The 16,897-nt window shown below is 33.0% G+C and overlaps 1 non-coding gene across 1 annotated transcript; it reads left to right on the top strand.

Moving 5' to 3' along the window:
• The first annotated feature begins 4,505 nt into the window (after nt 1-4,505).
• On the top strand, nt 4,506-4,578 carry TRNAR-UCG (transfer RNA arginine (anticodon UCG)). Its single transcript has one exon. It is a non-coding gene; the product is annotated as a tRNA-Arg (tRNA).
• The last annotated feature ends 12,319 nt before the right edge of the window (nt 4,579-16,897 follow it).

The raw sequence follows: 16,897 nt of genomic DNA, 5'->3' as shown, positions 1-16,897 counted from the left end.
GATGGATTGACACACCGCATTATTTGAGTGAAAATTCATCGAGATCTCAATGCTTTTCCCTTCTGAGACTTGTACGTAAAAAGTGAAGAATTTCAAAAATTTTAATCATCGATGTCTTCAAAAATTTTCATTAAAATATTACGGGGTAAATTTCTTTCTGTATGATAAAGAGAGGGTCAAAATTTTACTAACTGACATGATTGGGAGCTAGACAAAAATTTCCCTTTATTATTTTGTGGAGGTGTTACTATCAAATCTCAATTTCAGGTTTAATATCTATTGCTGCATTGCAGATATATTTGACATCCATACTTTTTATGGGCATCTTTTTACAACTACCTCGTTCTCGTTGTGCATTTGCCTGAGATCAGGGCCTCTAGGCTGGGATCTTTTGCGGCTCCCCCCAGACCAGACTTCTACGGGACCCTTTATGATCAATTTATAGCGTAAAACACCCTAAAAAAAAAGATGAGAATCATCCTGGGCCCCAGGGATTCAGTCCTGTCAGCCCCCACCCTTGTGGGGGCCATAATTGTGGCCTATGTGTTTGTATTTGTATCTAATGTTTTGATGATACTTTTTCTCATTTTTCTCTAATTTTACTAGCAATGGAAGAATTCTTATTCCTCTCGAATAAGCTGTTTTATCAGATCCTATTGTAATTTATCTCGAGTATTACTGGATGAATCGACTGTCTAATTGGTCATAGAATGGTGTACCTTTCATGACCAGTGTCTATTATATCAGTTATACAGGCGTCGATTTCAACCAATGTTAACGTAGCCACAATCGCTAAAAAATGTTAAACGTAGAATGCATATTGAATAGTATAACAGCTTATATTTGATCAATTATTATATAAACGATGATGGGAAAAATATAATCAGCCCATTCTAATTAATATTATCACATTGAATTTTATTCATAACAGCAGATATGTAATTTTTTGTCGAAACTCACCAATACCAGTGCCACAGGCAGCTGTAATATGCAGTTTAGTGAAAAAACATTGTTAAAGTTTCATTGTTTATATATGAAAAAATGAAAACAAATTAATTATGTTAACAACTGGAAATTGAAAACAATATATATGAACATTGAAAATTTCAAAAATTGAAATAATTTGAAGAATTCATTTCATTCTAAAATTTTTGAAATTTTCAATGTTCATATATATATATTGTTTTGAATTTCCAGTCGTTCCATATACATATACACACACACATATATATATATAATATCATTTTTCATTGGAGTAAAACTTACAAACAAGTTAATAAAACATATCAGTAAACTACAAGAATGACGAGTATTTTTTCTGAAAAGTTCTTAGGTATTTTTATTTATTTATTATTTTTTTTTGTATTTCGTTTGCTCAACGATCATTATGGCCATTCGAGGCAAAAGAGGAGGAAAAAGTATAATTCAATTGTAATTTCCTTCACTTGGCAGCAAGTATGTGGAAGATATTGTCTTTTTAGCCTTTTATTTAAAAGCATTTTTTTCACTCTCCCTACTTTCGTTTTTCTAATGGTTTACCGAGGGATAAAAACATTCCATTTTTTTTTCTACATTTTTTTCCCCATTTCTTTCTCCTTGTATATCTATCTACCTCCCGTGTGTTTTCCCCCCTTCTTTCACATAATTATGAAAAGAACATTTTTTTTTACTGTGATTTATCCTACAAGAACGGTATTTGTTTCAAAATAGTGGTTTTTTTTTGTTTACATTTTATTTAAAATATTTTTTTCTTCACAAACAAAACGAATGAAATTTACAGAAAAAAGTAAAACACTCGCTTGCTCAGCAGGATAATATGACATTCGCGACAAGCAAGAAAAAAGTTTAAAATGTTGTGAGGATAAGAGGAAAAAAAAAAATGTATAATATACAAGGAAAGGAGTATAAAAAAAAGTATTTCAACTCGAAGAATCTCTGGATAGTTGTAAGAAATAGAGAAGGAATATATATAAAACATTGTCTTTGGCAAGACAGAAAAATCCTTAAATTTTCATTTTTTTTGCTTATTCGATATTGTTTGATTTCTTTTCTCACGGACGAAGGGGCTGGACAAGCTGAAAATAGAAAAAAAAAATATGTTGGAAAAAAAGTACAACTGTTTGTTTTTTTTTTTCATAGACATCAAAGGGCCAGAAGAGTTTTTGGCAGAAGACAGCGTATGTGGAGAATAAAAAACATTTTTTTTTGTATTATAAATCCGGCTTAAAACTGTTTCTACCGCTAAATTTATACTGCTGTCTAGAAAAACAGATGTGCACGTCTTTCCATTTTCTTCACCAATTGCATACTCGGTGGACACGTCTAGTGAGAAGAGGCATATTTTGTACTTTATGGACAGGGTCTACTCTTCCTTTTTTTGATCAGAAAATAAATATTTTTCTATATATAACTCACGTTTCGCCTTTTTTTTTTATCACTATTTCCTCCAATTATTTCTCCAATTTTCTCCAATAGGGTTGTTAATAAATGGAATAGCTTACCCCCGGAGGTAGTAAATTGTAACACAATTGACACGTTTAAAAAGAAATACGATAAACATGTTGGGGTAAATCGAGAAGCTATCCATTCTTAGAATAAGACAACCATAAGTATTATTTATGGGCATTGTATAATATTTTATCATGTGTATATATTGTTTGTAATTTGTGTTAATTGCATTTTTAATTGGGTTGCTGTATTTTTGAAACATATGACAACCATATTTTTATGGGCATCTTTTTATCAGCCACCTCGTTGGGCATTTTGCCTGTTGTGGCGTTGTATTTGTATTTGTATTTGTATTTGTATAAATAACGTGTCCTACATTTTTTCTCAGATCTTAAACCGAAAATCATGAAAATTTACTCAACAGTTGACATTGAAGTGTATCTATTTCATGATGATTGTATCAGATTTGAATTATTTCATTTTGATTTTTCGTGACGAATAAGAAATATTATATCCTTAAGAATGGTCTTCATGGGCCTTTATTTTTCTGTAGTTTCTCCAATGCGTTTTTGACATGCGTTTTTTTGTGTTATATATATATATATATATGTGGTGTTAAACGTCCGAGAAGGCGTCCCCACACAAGATGGATCGACGACATCAGAAAAGTGGCCGGGGTCAACTAGATGGCTAAAGCATCAGACAAAGTGGAAAAATTTAGAGGAGACATTCATCCAGCAGTGGATTGCAAATTGTTGATGATGTACATCATGGTGATATTTCCCACATCAGGATACTTTAATAATTGAAATGCAATAGCCCAAAGCAAAAAACACACGCATGCACGCACGCACCCACGCACACGTACGTTTGCACACGGGATATCTCTGTAACCGTTGACTTTCGAAACATACTTTCAATTACAAACTTTCAAATGACGTGCAATTACTTAAAATCTCAAAATTTCTTTGAGGGATCTTATACGTGGAAAAATAAAGAAACTAACTCTTTATACAGTCCCCGTGTGCTCAAAAACCAAATCAGAAAGTCGTTGCTCTATCTCTTCTGAGGCAAAAAAAAAAAAATTACACGTTTCTAAGGGCAATATTCACTAAAATATTCGAATTCGAAAAGAGGAGGAAATTTGGGAAAAAATTAGCTCTAAATGCGAAGAATCGTTTTACCTGCATTTAACGCTATTTTTGCTAAAATTTCTTCACTTTTTTGGAATTCGAATATCTCAGTGAATATCGCACCAAAAAAAAAAAAAAAAAATTGTTCGCCTCAGAAGAGACAGAGCAACAACTTTCTAATCCGATTTTTCAGCATACGGGGATTACATAAAAAAGTTAATTTCTTTATTTTTTCATGTACACAACCCCTCAAACAAAATTGTGAAATTTCACGTAACTGCACGTCATTTGAAAAATTTTCGTAATTGAAAACATGTTCCGAAAGTCAACGGTTACAGAGATATCTGCTGCGTAAACAATTTGAGACAGCCTGTATATATTATCAATCAAATAAAATACCGATATGTTTTCTTTCCCTTAAATCTCTCATAATACAGCAATGCCTCTCTCAAACTCTATCGTATTATATAAAAAGCTAATACTTTAACACAAGATGAATAAAAAGCATTGAAATCAACGTATTTCTCGACAAATTAAAAACCAAATGAAAAGGTAAAACCTTACGATCGTTTTGAAAGGTTTTGACCTCAAACGCAACGAACGATTGTAAGGTTCTCATCATTTTATTTTTAATTTGTCCAGAAATACGTTAATTTCACTGGTTTTAATGTAACAGCATTCTAATTAAAAAACATATATTTTTAGCTCGTTCCTTTCAATATACGCCCATTGTACGGGGAAAAAAAAAATTAAGGTAAGACATATAACACAGATATTTATTGCCTTCTGTCTACCCCCTGATAATTCCTAAGAAGAATCTTTTATGGATGACGTGCATGAGCGTTTATATGGAATATGCAGTTGTTCACATGCTGGTTTTAGGAATAAGTGCTTCACTTGCTTGCTTAAATAGCTTGTACACGTGTCCGCGTGGCCTAATGGATAAGGCGTCTGACTTCGAATCAGAAGATTGCAGGTTCGAATCCTGTCGCGGACGACAGGGTGAAATTTTTTTTCTCATCCACCTCGTTGGGCATTTTGCCTGTTGTGGCGATGTATTTGTATTTGTATTTACCTCTTCTTTTATGTTTAAGTTTTATATGTTCAGAATATTATATTTCTTTTAATATATAGAAATATTTATATATATTCTAATTCAGTTTTTTTCCAGTATATGACATTTCTTTTCGAATTGCTTAATGATGTTTTGTACATACAGGATGCATAGCTATAACAGCATGCACCGTATTTTACTGACGAACCGTTGATCGTAGAGGCATACTTCCAGTAAGAAAAGTAACGGAAAAAATGACGTGTAGAACTCAGATACGTCATTCATGTTGCAAGGGGTTGTGTAGTTATTAAAATATAAAAATTAATTTTTTAATACGGACACCTGTGCTCAAAATCCCAATTAGAAAGTTTTTGCCCTGCCTCTCCGGATGCCAACAACGAAAAAAAAAATCCACGTTTCTAAATGCAATATTCATAAGATATTTGAATTAAAAAAATGGTGGAAAGTTGTGAAAAAAACAGCTTAGAAAATGAAGGTAAAAAGCGTTTCCGTTAGAGATTTTGTTGTTTTTTCTTTCCCAACTTTCCCCCGATTTTTGAGTTGACGTATTTCAGTTATACACGTTATTTAGATACTTTTTCTACACTCATGTCCATAAATTAAGGATAATTCAGAATCACACGGAAATCGAAATCTAAAGTAAAAATTTGACCTGTAGAATTATCACACACATCTGCAAGAATGATATGCAAATTTCAGGAAGCCACCAGATGATGCCGATAGCACGTCACAATGACGAGAGTGTAAGAGGGGGGGGGGGTATATAAATAATGGTGGCAAAGAAGTAAAATTGTTCACAAGAGTTCTGTAAGGCGCTCAGTGCCATAAGCGAATAGTTATGACACAGAGGACGCATGTGGATGATTTTTTACTTGGTAGAATTATCGGCCGCCTGGAATGTGGGCGTACTCAGATGGAAGTATCCGAGGAACTTGGAATTGCCCAAAGTGTCATCTCTAGGCTTTGGCAACGATTCCAAGATAACGGAAATGTCAGTAGACGTTACAGTACAGGTCGCTCTCGAGTTACAACGCCGAATGAAGACCGGTATTTCGCAGTAACTGCCAAAAGAAGCAGACGGAGCACAGCATCCGACCTGTCTCGTCAGCTATCTGCAGCCACGGGTACCACAGTTTCAAGGCAAACCGTGTACAGACGTTTGGGAGATATTGGTCTATATGCTCGCAGGCCTGTCAAATGCGTTCCGCTCACGGCAACTCACTGTCGGCAGCGATTAGCCTGGAGTAGAGAACATGCAATGTGGACATCGTAACAGTGGGCTTGTGTGATGTTTTCCGACGAGTCCAGGTTTAGCTTGCAGTCTGATTCACGTCGGAATTTCATATGGAGAACGCCAGGTACCCGTTACCACCAAGACATCGTCATTGAACGACACCGTTACGGTGGTGCAGCATTGCTCATTTGGGGTGGAATTATACCAGAACAGATCTGCATGTTCAAATCGGAACCATGAAAGCCCAAATTTATCGGGACATTATTCTGGAACAACACGTACGTTTGTTTAGGGGTGCCATGGGCACAGAATTTGTGTTTATGGATGACAACGCCTGTCCTCACCGAGCAAACATCGTAAACGAATGCCTCGAATCTGAGGATATAACCCGTATGGAATGGCCAGCATTCTCACCTGACTTGAATCCGATAGAGCATGTGTGGGACATGCTTGGCCGACGAGTTGCAGCCCGTCAACCACCTCCTACATGTGTACCGGAACTTCGGAGAGCATTGCTTGCTGAGTGTAGTGATCTTCCCCAAGATCAGATCGATAATTTGATACTCATCATGCCTAGGCGTTGTACGGACTTTATTTCATCGCATGGGAGACATACAATGTATTAACCATCATACCAACCATGTAATAGTAAGTTTTTGTAAAGGAGATATTTTTTACAATTGCTCCAGGGAGCAAAAATCGTAGTTTTTATGAATGGTATGATATATACACCATCGTTTTTGTTCTTTATCTTTTGTTTGATAAATGGGCTTTATGAATAAATAACGTTTGTTTTGTTTCTGAACCTTTATTTGCCGGAGCTGGCATTATCCTTAATTTATGGGCATGAGTGTAATTGCAAGTATGCCTCTAAGATCAACGATTCACCAGTAAAAACTGGTGCGAACTGTTTGCTATGCACCCTATGTGTTGCATACCTGATATTTTTATTTTATTACTTCTATAAATGGAGATTCACTTTGAATAAATTTAGAAAACATTTTTATGTGATTAATATTATATACTATTTTCTTTCGACTGTTTTCACAACTTAAATTTCAATGAAAGATTTGTATAAAAAGTATAAAATACACCAATGACTAATCTTATATTTTTTTTACAGTATACATGTTTTTTTTCATGATACATATTGGAAAATCTTTTATTTTCACCAGCTTACCTAAATTTATTAATGAGTTTAAATCATTATTACAATGACTTATTAAGAATGGAAGTCAGTGAATTATGAAGTGCAGTAGTTCCCACGTAGGACACAGAAACAAGTTTCCCGTTTAGATTCACAATACGGAAACGCACATTCCAACATGTACCAATTCGTTAGAAGTTCTGCAAAGGGATATGGACAAGGTACATGTGTGGTTTAGTAGAAGTTCCCACATAGGTTTCCACCTATGTTGGGGAATTTTAGATATTAATATGTTAGAGATAGAGATAGGTTAGGGTTTAGATCGCTTAGGTCGATTAGGTTCAGTTAATTAAATTGTTTACTAATGTTCTTTAATGATATAGATAAATTAAATATAATGAACATAAAAAAAACTATAAATAACAAAATCACAAAATATTGTATAAGCAAAATGAAAAGTAAGTTTATAGCAGTGTTTGAATGTCAACTAAAAAAAATAACAAAAACACGTATTTTATAATTTAGAAAATCGAACTAAATAAAGAAAATATGCATGATTATTCCCATCTTATAATAGAAAAATAAAAAAAACAACAAATGTGTAACATGTGACGTAATATTTTCTGATGTTTCGTAATAATGTATTTAATGAAATATACAACATCGTCCATTCAAACGATTACGGACTCGTACGAGAAGGTAACATCACACACCCAACATTAGGGGATACTGTTTTTGCTGGGGTAAAGCAAATTATCATAACACCATATAGGTCGGTCTTACTGTAAAAGCTGAAATAAGCATTTCTTGAAATCTACTACCAGATTCCAGATATAAGTGTTGCTAGGAAAAAATTCCCTTACGGGCGTGTGCTTTAGGGAAAACAGAGAGAATGTCTGTTATTTTTCCTATGCCAACAGAAAATGTGTATGCGATTACAGTGCTTCGAAATCACAGGTGAATGGAATACAGGAAAAAAAAAAAAGTCAGTTTAGAGAAGGAGACGGAGAATATAAAACATTTCTTTGAATGCAAAAGAAAATGACGTATAAGTTTCCAACAGAAAATCTACATTCCCCGAAGTCTTTCCGACTGAAACACTTCTGATAGGTCCCACCGTAAAATTTGGTTTTCTAAAACGAGAGATGAACGATTCTAAACTTTCTCTACTTTATTTATTTATTTCTTTTCCGAGACTGTCTCTACTTGTTTCGCTCGTGAATATACTTACGACGTAAAAGGAAGCATATGTGTGCGAGATTTGAACTGGTCCTTTTTCTTTTATTTTTAAAATATCCCGCTTCCCGTTCTCGATACTATGTATCTCCAAGAAAAGTCTTCAAAATTTCACGAGACCAAGTGAACCGACTGTTCTGAGAGCCAAATGGGAAGCGAACTTGCTTGCGGCAACGGATAAGCCTGGGGCACAATCTAATTTGAAGAGACATTTCTTTGTAGAATTTCACCCATGGGTAACAGAATAAGGAAAGGATCGAAAAAAGGATGCAAGAGGAAAGAACAAGTCTTCACCCTTTCGTTGTCACAGATCATGATGAGTTACCAAGTCGCATGGGAAGTCAGTAATGGATACGACTGTTTGAAAAAGAAACGACGTAAACAAGTTAGGCATTAACTATAGTATTAACTGCTGTTGCGCTGTCTCAATACTTCTCCAATCTCTTTATCTCTCTGAGTCTTCAGGGAACTTTGGCCATCAGGACGGTTATTTGAAAATATGCCGCAATTCACACACACAGACTACGATGAGTCGAATGTTCTGAAAGATAAACGAACTAGAAATCTTCGTGAACTCTCACTTTATAGCATATACCGAGGGTATTATACTTAGGAAAAGCGAAAGGCGAACTATATTTTCACGCCTAATTAGATGATGCAGAAAATAAATTTTTACCGCCGTGAAGACATTTAGTGCTCAATAATAAGAGTGGTAATGTATTTTGGAATACATTACATGGAATTTATTTGGTACCTTGATAGTTGCTCTTTCATGGAATAACTGCTAAAAGAATATGATTACATAACGTTTGATGTATCCGTCCATATATGTATAGTCTATATAAAATATTTTATGAACTAATTTTTTAACTTTTTTATTATTAACTGATTAAATACCAGAACACGGGTTTTTACCCTTTATCTGTCGCATTATGAAAAGTACAATAAAAAAGAAATGATAATGAATAATAATATAAATATGAACATAGAGAAGATATAGATAAGTAAAAAAATAATTATAATGACACTGCTCAACACTGATTTTATCCTCAAAGATAATTCAGTGATTTTAGGATGATTTTGGGGCGTTGATTCTGAATCTGTATTGGTTTTATCGGATTGGCTCCAGTTTTTGGGATAAAGTGAAAATTAAATTTCAATTGTAATACATAAGCTGCATACAAATCACATTATCTCAAAAACTAGAGCCGATTCGGCAAAACCAACACGCGTTTTGAAATAAGCAGCCCCAACATACCCTAAGACCAATAAAATTCTCTTAAGAATATTAATTTTTTTTTGTTGAGCAGTGACAGAGATAAAAAAAAACATAATATAAAGATAATTATGAATAATTGTTATGCAAATTATTTGGTAGGTAGTTTTAGTTCTAATTAAAAACCAAAAAAAGAGATACAGTCTTTCAAACAATTAGTTAATACATAACAGATAATCTAAGCTGGTACTTATTTATTAACCCGTTATTTAACGTCGGTAAATAAAAGGTTAAATAGCATTGGTGGTAATATCAAATACAATTTAAACATGGTGCATTATTTGCAATGATTTAGCTCAGAAATGATGATGGAATTGTTGTTTCTTTTGACCATATAAAGAATCCAATGATGATGCATATAACTTGCATCGTCATTCTCACTCACGCGTATATTTTAACATTTTATAAGAACAGGTGTTTATATATTCACATAATATTAAATAAAATCGAAGAATCTTTCTTTCTCTCACAATAAATTAATAAATGATTTTCACGTGTATCAGGTTCCGCGGAATATTATGGTCAAATTATCTGTTTCAGTCTCAATTTCACGAATTGAGCATCCTTAATAATAGTATATCAAATATGATATCCATTAATCTCAAACCCGATGTTCGAGAGTATACAATTTTCTTCTCGAATACTGTTTCAACTGCCAGGAATGATAAATGTGCTGGTTATCATCTCATAGGAAAATAATCGAAGTTTTTCGAAAATATTTTCGCGTGTAAGGGTGAGAGTAAATAGAGTAAAAGGCTCTCTCGGAGTTCTACTGTTTAACGATTCCCTATTCATTGAAATGTGAACGGTTATTTTATCTAAACGATATGTTCGGAAACTCGCACGAGACCAGCACCCATTCAAAATTCATGAACAATACGCATGCGAATCGAAAGTAATGAGCTTTATCTCGAGCATAATTCATGGTTTCAATGGAGCCGATCGAAGCGCTTCGTTTGATATCGTCTACTTCGTGCTTAATATTGCTGTTATTATACTGGTGCAAAATACAAGAGACGGCAATGAATTGCCGGGTATGCCCATCACCGGGTTTAAACAACGGTGCTCGTTTCGGTAATGATTATGATTAACAGCACAATCACCATTTGTTATAAATTGCTAATAGCTACCTGTTTGGCTTTGCGCATCAGTTAAAATCCGTGAACAATGACACGCTGCCGCACAAAGGATGATCACAAGCATAAGAATGTTTCTCATAAATAACAGACTTTCTCCATTGATGAGCGAATTGGGAGTCATCGGTAAGGTTTTGCGAAAGCCATGAAGCTCAATGCACTGGAACATCATCGATATCAAAGTTCGAAACGACTGACCACTTACTCAAAGAAAGCACTCTGTATATCATAGAAGAAAAAAATATAAATGATCCACATAAAACTAACGTTTGTGAAATTCATTTAATAAAATCAGTTTAATGAAAAATTGAGCAATATTTTCTACACACGGATAAGTAATTCTGATAAAATTTGTTATTTTCAATTGTTATGTTACGGAAAAAATTCAAGGAATTTAAAATTAAAACATATATAAAGTACACTGTGTGTCAAAGTTTGAAAAATTTCTTCATTGTAATGTCAGGATGTTTATGTAATAAGAGATTTTCGAAGAAATGAAAGGATTTTTCGGGAAAAAACGAACTCTTGCAATTTTCAGCGATACATTTTGTTGTACCGTGAGGTGGAGAAGGTTGAGAACCACTGCCATGATTGTAATGGTTGATAATGCTCTACAGTCGACTTGGTAAATTCGAAGTTCAAAGTCACTGGAAAAAAGTTCGAATTGTCAAAAATTCGAATTATCCAATTAATCTATCCTGGATCGTTAAAATGACTACAAATTGTGCAACTTAAGCATAAATATTTACTTAGGATAATAATTAGCAATTATTAAAATTTGATCATCAGTTTTGAAATACGGTAGCTCACTCACCATTCAAGAACTTTTGTTGGATTCATTCAGCACGAACATGCTTTTTATGAAAATAGATCACGGAGTTTTGTCGGTTTCCAATTAACAATGGTAATTTTTTTTGTTGAATTGAGGGGACTAAGGACTGTTGAATGATCAAAGAATTGATTTCCTTTTATGGTTTTAAAAAATTCCACAGATCTTCCTGAACATTACAATACCTCACTTTTTGTTAGACCAGCAGTAGAAATCGAGATAGGTAGGAATATTGTGACACGAAATTCAAATTTCTTAAGTTTAAAGGGACTTCGAGCCATGTGACTTCATGTTTACCTCATGGTTTGCGTTGAGATACTTTTGTTATAGTCTTTTCCTACTCCATCTACATTCAAAATACTCTCTTGTGAGTCTTTTTTGCTTTATCTTCATTGAGCGGAAGAAAAACTGCTATACTCACATTTTTTTGTTTGTTTGCATATGTCAAGCATAAAGCCCGGTATAACTAAAGTAGACATGCATTTCGTGCACGTGCATCATCGAGTCTATCATGTTCTTTTGTGTTTTACATTACCAATTTATAACGATTTCACGATTATTTTTTTAAGAGTGATTATTTGTTTCTTATACTAATACGCCTACCCGATCAACATCGTGCATCGATCATATATATATAAGAAATGCAAAATTAAACTGGCAGTATGAAACTGCAATAGCCAAAATTCATATAACTGATCACTGGCCATTACTTTTAAATGGTTATAATGCTGAAAAAACAAAAATTACAAAATCTGAAACTCATGAGCAGAACAACATTGATAGGGTTGATTATGTAAGCTTTGAGACCTGCATAAAAAATTATAAAGTGAATGAAAATGTTTTCTCGGAGAAAAATGTGAATATATTATACGAAATATTTATTGATATCATCTACAAACACCGTTGTTTCTGGATGAAAAGTATTAAAAATAATAAAAATGGAAAGAAAAATGAATGGATAACGGTTGAACTAAAAAAAATGATTGATATTAAAGAGAAATTATATAAAAAATTCAAGCGAAACGCACATAATCAAGAAGCCAGGTTAGAATACAAAAATTATGAAAAAATGCTGAAAAAAAAGATTAGATATACCAAAGAGGAATATTTTTACAATAAATTTAATGCTTGTGGAAACGATACAAAAAAGCAATGGAAAATCATTAACAACCTAATAAATAAAAATGAAAAAATAATAAAGATACCCACTGATGAAGATCTCGGTATTGTGGTAGAAAAAATGAATGACTATTTTATTAATGTAGTCAGCAATGAATCAAATGAGACAGATACTGATAACGATCATTGTCCAATTCAAATGTCTTATAACCAAATTAATTCTATGGTTTTTACTCCAGTGGAAGAAAAATATGTTAAATACATAGTTATGAAATCAAATAATAACAAAGCAATTGGATACGATGGCATTAATGCTAGAATGCTAAAAATAGTCTGTAAACATCATCTGCGGTTCATAACATATATAATCAATACTTCAATTACTGAAGGTACTTTTATTGAAAAACTTAAATATGCCATTGTTAGACCTATTCACAAAACTGGAAATATTAATAATTATAATAATTATCGCCCAATATCGATACTTCCAATTATGTCTAAAGTCATAGAACGGGTTATGAAAATGAAAATTATGGATTTCCTCAACTCTAACTCTTACTTTGCAAAAAACCAATTTGGATTTCTTGAAAATAAAAACACAGAAATGGCAGTTCTAAAACTCACTGAATACATTTACAAGAATGTCAATAACAATAAAAAAACCCTTGCTGTTTTTTTGGATTTACGTAAAGCATTTGACAGCGTTGACCATAAAATACTTCTGGACAAAATTAATAAGGCTGGTATAAGAGGAAAAATACACGACTGGTTTAAAAGCTACTTAACGAACAGAAAACAGGCAATTAAAATTAAAAATGAAATAGGATCTTTTAAGCAAATAGTAAGCGGTGTCCCACAAGGATCGGTACTCGGAGCGATACTCTTTTTGATTTATGTAAATGATATACAACACCTACAAATGAATGGAAATATTATTAGTTATGCAGATGACACAGTGCTCTTCATTTCCGATAATGATAACCTAAACCTTAAATATAAAGCGGAAAATGATATGACAATAATTTCACAATGGCTAAAATATAATAAATTGACCCTTAATTTAAATAAAACTAAATTTATGCATTTTCAATTATATAATAACAGAAATATAGAACCAATAACAATACAATATCATGTAGGTCATTGCTCACGCAATGAGTGTCGCTGTACTGAAATTAAGGAGTCCGATGAAATAAACTATCTTGGAATCGTTTTTAATAAAAACCTTAAATGGAAAACTCAAGCGGTGACAGTAAGCAATAAACTAAAATACATCAATACCAGGATTTACTGCTTGAAAAATATTATATCCCCTAAATTTCTTCGTACTATTTACTTCGCATGGATTTTACCAGTCATACAATATGGTATATCGGTATGGGGCGGTGATTATGACTCAAATATAAATATAATAAGAAACACTCTGAGAAAAGTTGTGAATAATGTATCTAAAAAAATAAATATAATCCAAGACTGTCACAATGATTATAGATTTAACATCAATAAACTCTATCTTTACAAAATATTATTCTTTATTCAGAAAAATCCCGATTGGTTCAGAATTAAACACCAGCAGAGACAAACAAGACAACACGGAATTCAATACGCCATAATTAAACCAAACAAAACCATAATACAAAAACAATTCATATACATAGCACCTAAAGAATATAATAGATTGAATAACGAAATAAAGACGGAAAAATCACTGCACAAATTCAGAAAACTACTCATAAACAAAATCAACACAATTGAATATTAATCCCATATACATGCATCTTTTTTTCTCTCTTTACGAATGTAATGTGAAGACAATATTATATTTTAATTATATACACCATTGGTCTGTTGTCAACCCCAATATATACTACACTATCAATATGCCCTGGACGGATTATGTAATCCCTTGGGCTAATATATAAATGGTAATATATATGTTTTTTTTGTTTGTTTTTTTTGTATATTGCGTCTGTATTATATGTTGTAATATGTGTGTGTGTAATAAATTTCAATTTCAAATTTCAAATTTCAAATTTCAATTTCTTCAGTGAAATCGCTCCTTAATTAATCATAATAGAAACATATATAAGTCACATGAACAGAGTTTCCTGAATATAACCTAGATGGCGTGTTGTATGGTGGTAAATCAAAAATATCTAAGACGTGAATATATTGAATATACTAGAAGGCGAAGTTACGTGCATGCAACAGTTCGTATCTTTAGTATAAATATTATAAATATTATTATAATCTGGACAATGAATATGAAACCATTTTCCACATGAAACAAAGAAAAAATTGCGTTGAAATATCACTGAAAACTATAGACGCAACACAAAATTCATATTTAGGTGTAGTGTTGTTGTGTGCGATTTACTGTGAATTCCTGTGTTGTAATGTTGTGGTGATGAGCATCAGAAATAAGTTTCCAACTTGTGAATGAGAAAAACCTTATTTTCAAAAGATTTTTTTTTCCAATCATAACAATGTGTTATGCAATTGCATGTCTATGAAATGGGATTTATTGTTTTGACGGTTTTTTTTTTCGTCGAAAACTTTGCCGTCCACTGGAACGTTTGCACACTTTGGACGCATTAATGCTTATTTTCCAAAACAAGTCAGAATTATGTTTTTGCATAACACTTACCACAAAATCTATTCGTGCTAAAAAGTGTCATTATTCATATAAAAAACACCACCATTGAGAATGATTTGATTTCACCACAAATTCAAAAATTAACGATTCTCTACTATTATTTCAACTAATCTTTTTTGTCAGATCACTTTAAGAATCGAGCTCCGAATGTAACCACGATGCGATTGTTAAACGCAATTCTTAAGGTCACGTGACGATGGACAGGCACAAAAATTTCCCTTTTGGAGAATTTCGCGACTGACTAATCAGCGACCAGCTAAAAATTAACAACAAAGTGTTGTTAACAAGATGAGGGAGAAGGAAAGGAATTTGAGAATGACGCTGGACTGAAAAAGTGGCGGAGTTTATTTAAGGAAATGAGAATATGATTACGAAGAAATGATAAATACATAATGCTTTTTGAGCTATGTTTCAGTAAAAAACCCGGAAAATATTCATACTTAATTATCGGATATGATTCGAATCAAAGATTCTTCCCACGTTCACGGGGACGGAGCCCTGCCACTCTCCACGAAGAGGGGCTATGCTATATATGTTACGGTGAAAGTGTGCTAAAGAGCCGTTATTATGAATAATCACCGGCCATTTCGGTAAGTTTGATAAATTTTGCTCACATACCGCGAATCTATCACACTTGCAAGTCATTATGCATAATCGTCAAACCATGGTAAATGCGATATGAGTCATCGTTGTGTTTACATTATGTATGTAAGTAAAGCTAACATTACAAGACTAGCAATAATTTTTATAATATGTTTCATGGTTACTTAATTTAGTTTTCGTGGCAAAATGTACGTGGTACTTATACGTGTATCTCATAGTAAAAATAATAGTGATCAGATAATACACAGTGAGGCGATTTACTGCACTCTACGACTCCGCAATTTTTAATATTTAGAAGGTTTTTTATTCAAACTAAAAAAACATAAATTTCATTAATAAAAAATTAATTAAATAGTTGTAAAATGTAAAAACGTTAAAAATTATTTGTTGAATAACACGACCAGCGCTAGTACAAAAATAAAAATCAAGTGAGTAAAAAAATACAGGATTAGTCATCTTATATACTTTGCAACAACGCTGTAAAACTTAGCATATTGACAAAAGAATCGAATACAGAAAAAAAAGGGTCAGCCTGCATGACGTCATAATCCTTTTCTATCGAACAGTCTCACGCATCGCAATCTTTCTTCAGATCGGTACCCCACAACAGTAATATTAAAAAAACATGTCTTAATCACAACTCCGGAAGGCTGGCGATTAGAAAAAAAGATATTGGCTGTCCACAGCATTGGTGTAGCGGGTCGGCTTTGTGGAATCATGAGGCCAATCAAGCCAAAATCCCCCTCCCGGAAGATGGCCATATCCAGGACTTCGCTGACGACTTACGACTTTGCCTTTGTGATAGGATCAGTTAATGTATCACAGCTAGCGACAGAGGTAACTAAAATCCTTAATGAATTTTCGAATTGGCTTAACGAGAGAGAGAGAGAGAGAGAACATAACCTCAAAATCTCAACGGAAAAAACGCAATTTCCCTGTTTCACAAAAAATAAATATCCCTCTAGGATTAAAATTAATGGTAAAAATATTAAATATAAACAATCT

This window comes from Pholcus phalangioides, unplaced genomic scaffold, assembly GCF_987345545.1.
Source record: "Pholcus phalangioides strain wild (caught in Gottingen) unplaced genomic scaffold, Ppha-v1.0 ptg000007l_1, whole genome shotgun sequence".
In the NCBI taxonomy this organism is placed as follows: Eukaryota; Metazoa; Arthropoda; class Arachnida; order Araneae; family Pholcidae; genus Pholcus; species Pholcus phalangioides.
This window is presented reverse-complemented; position numbering and strand designations above follow the sequence as displayed.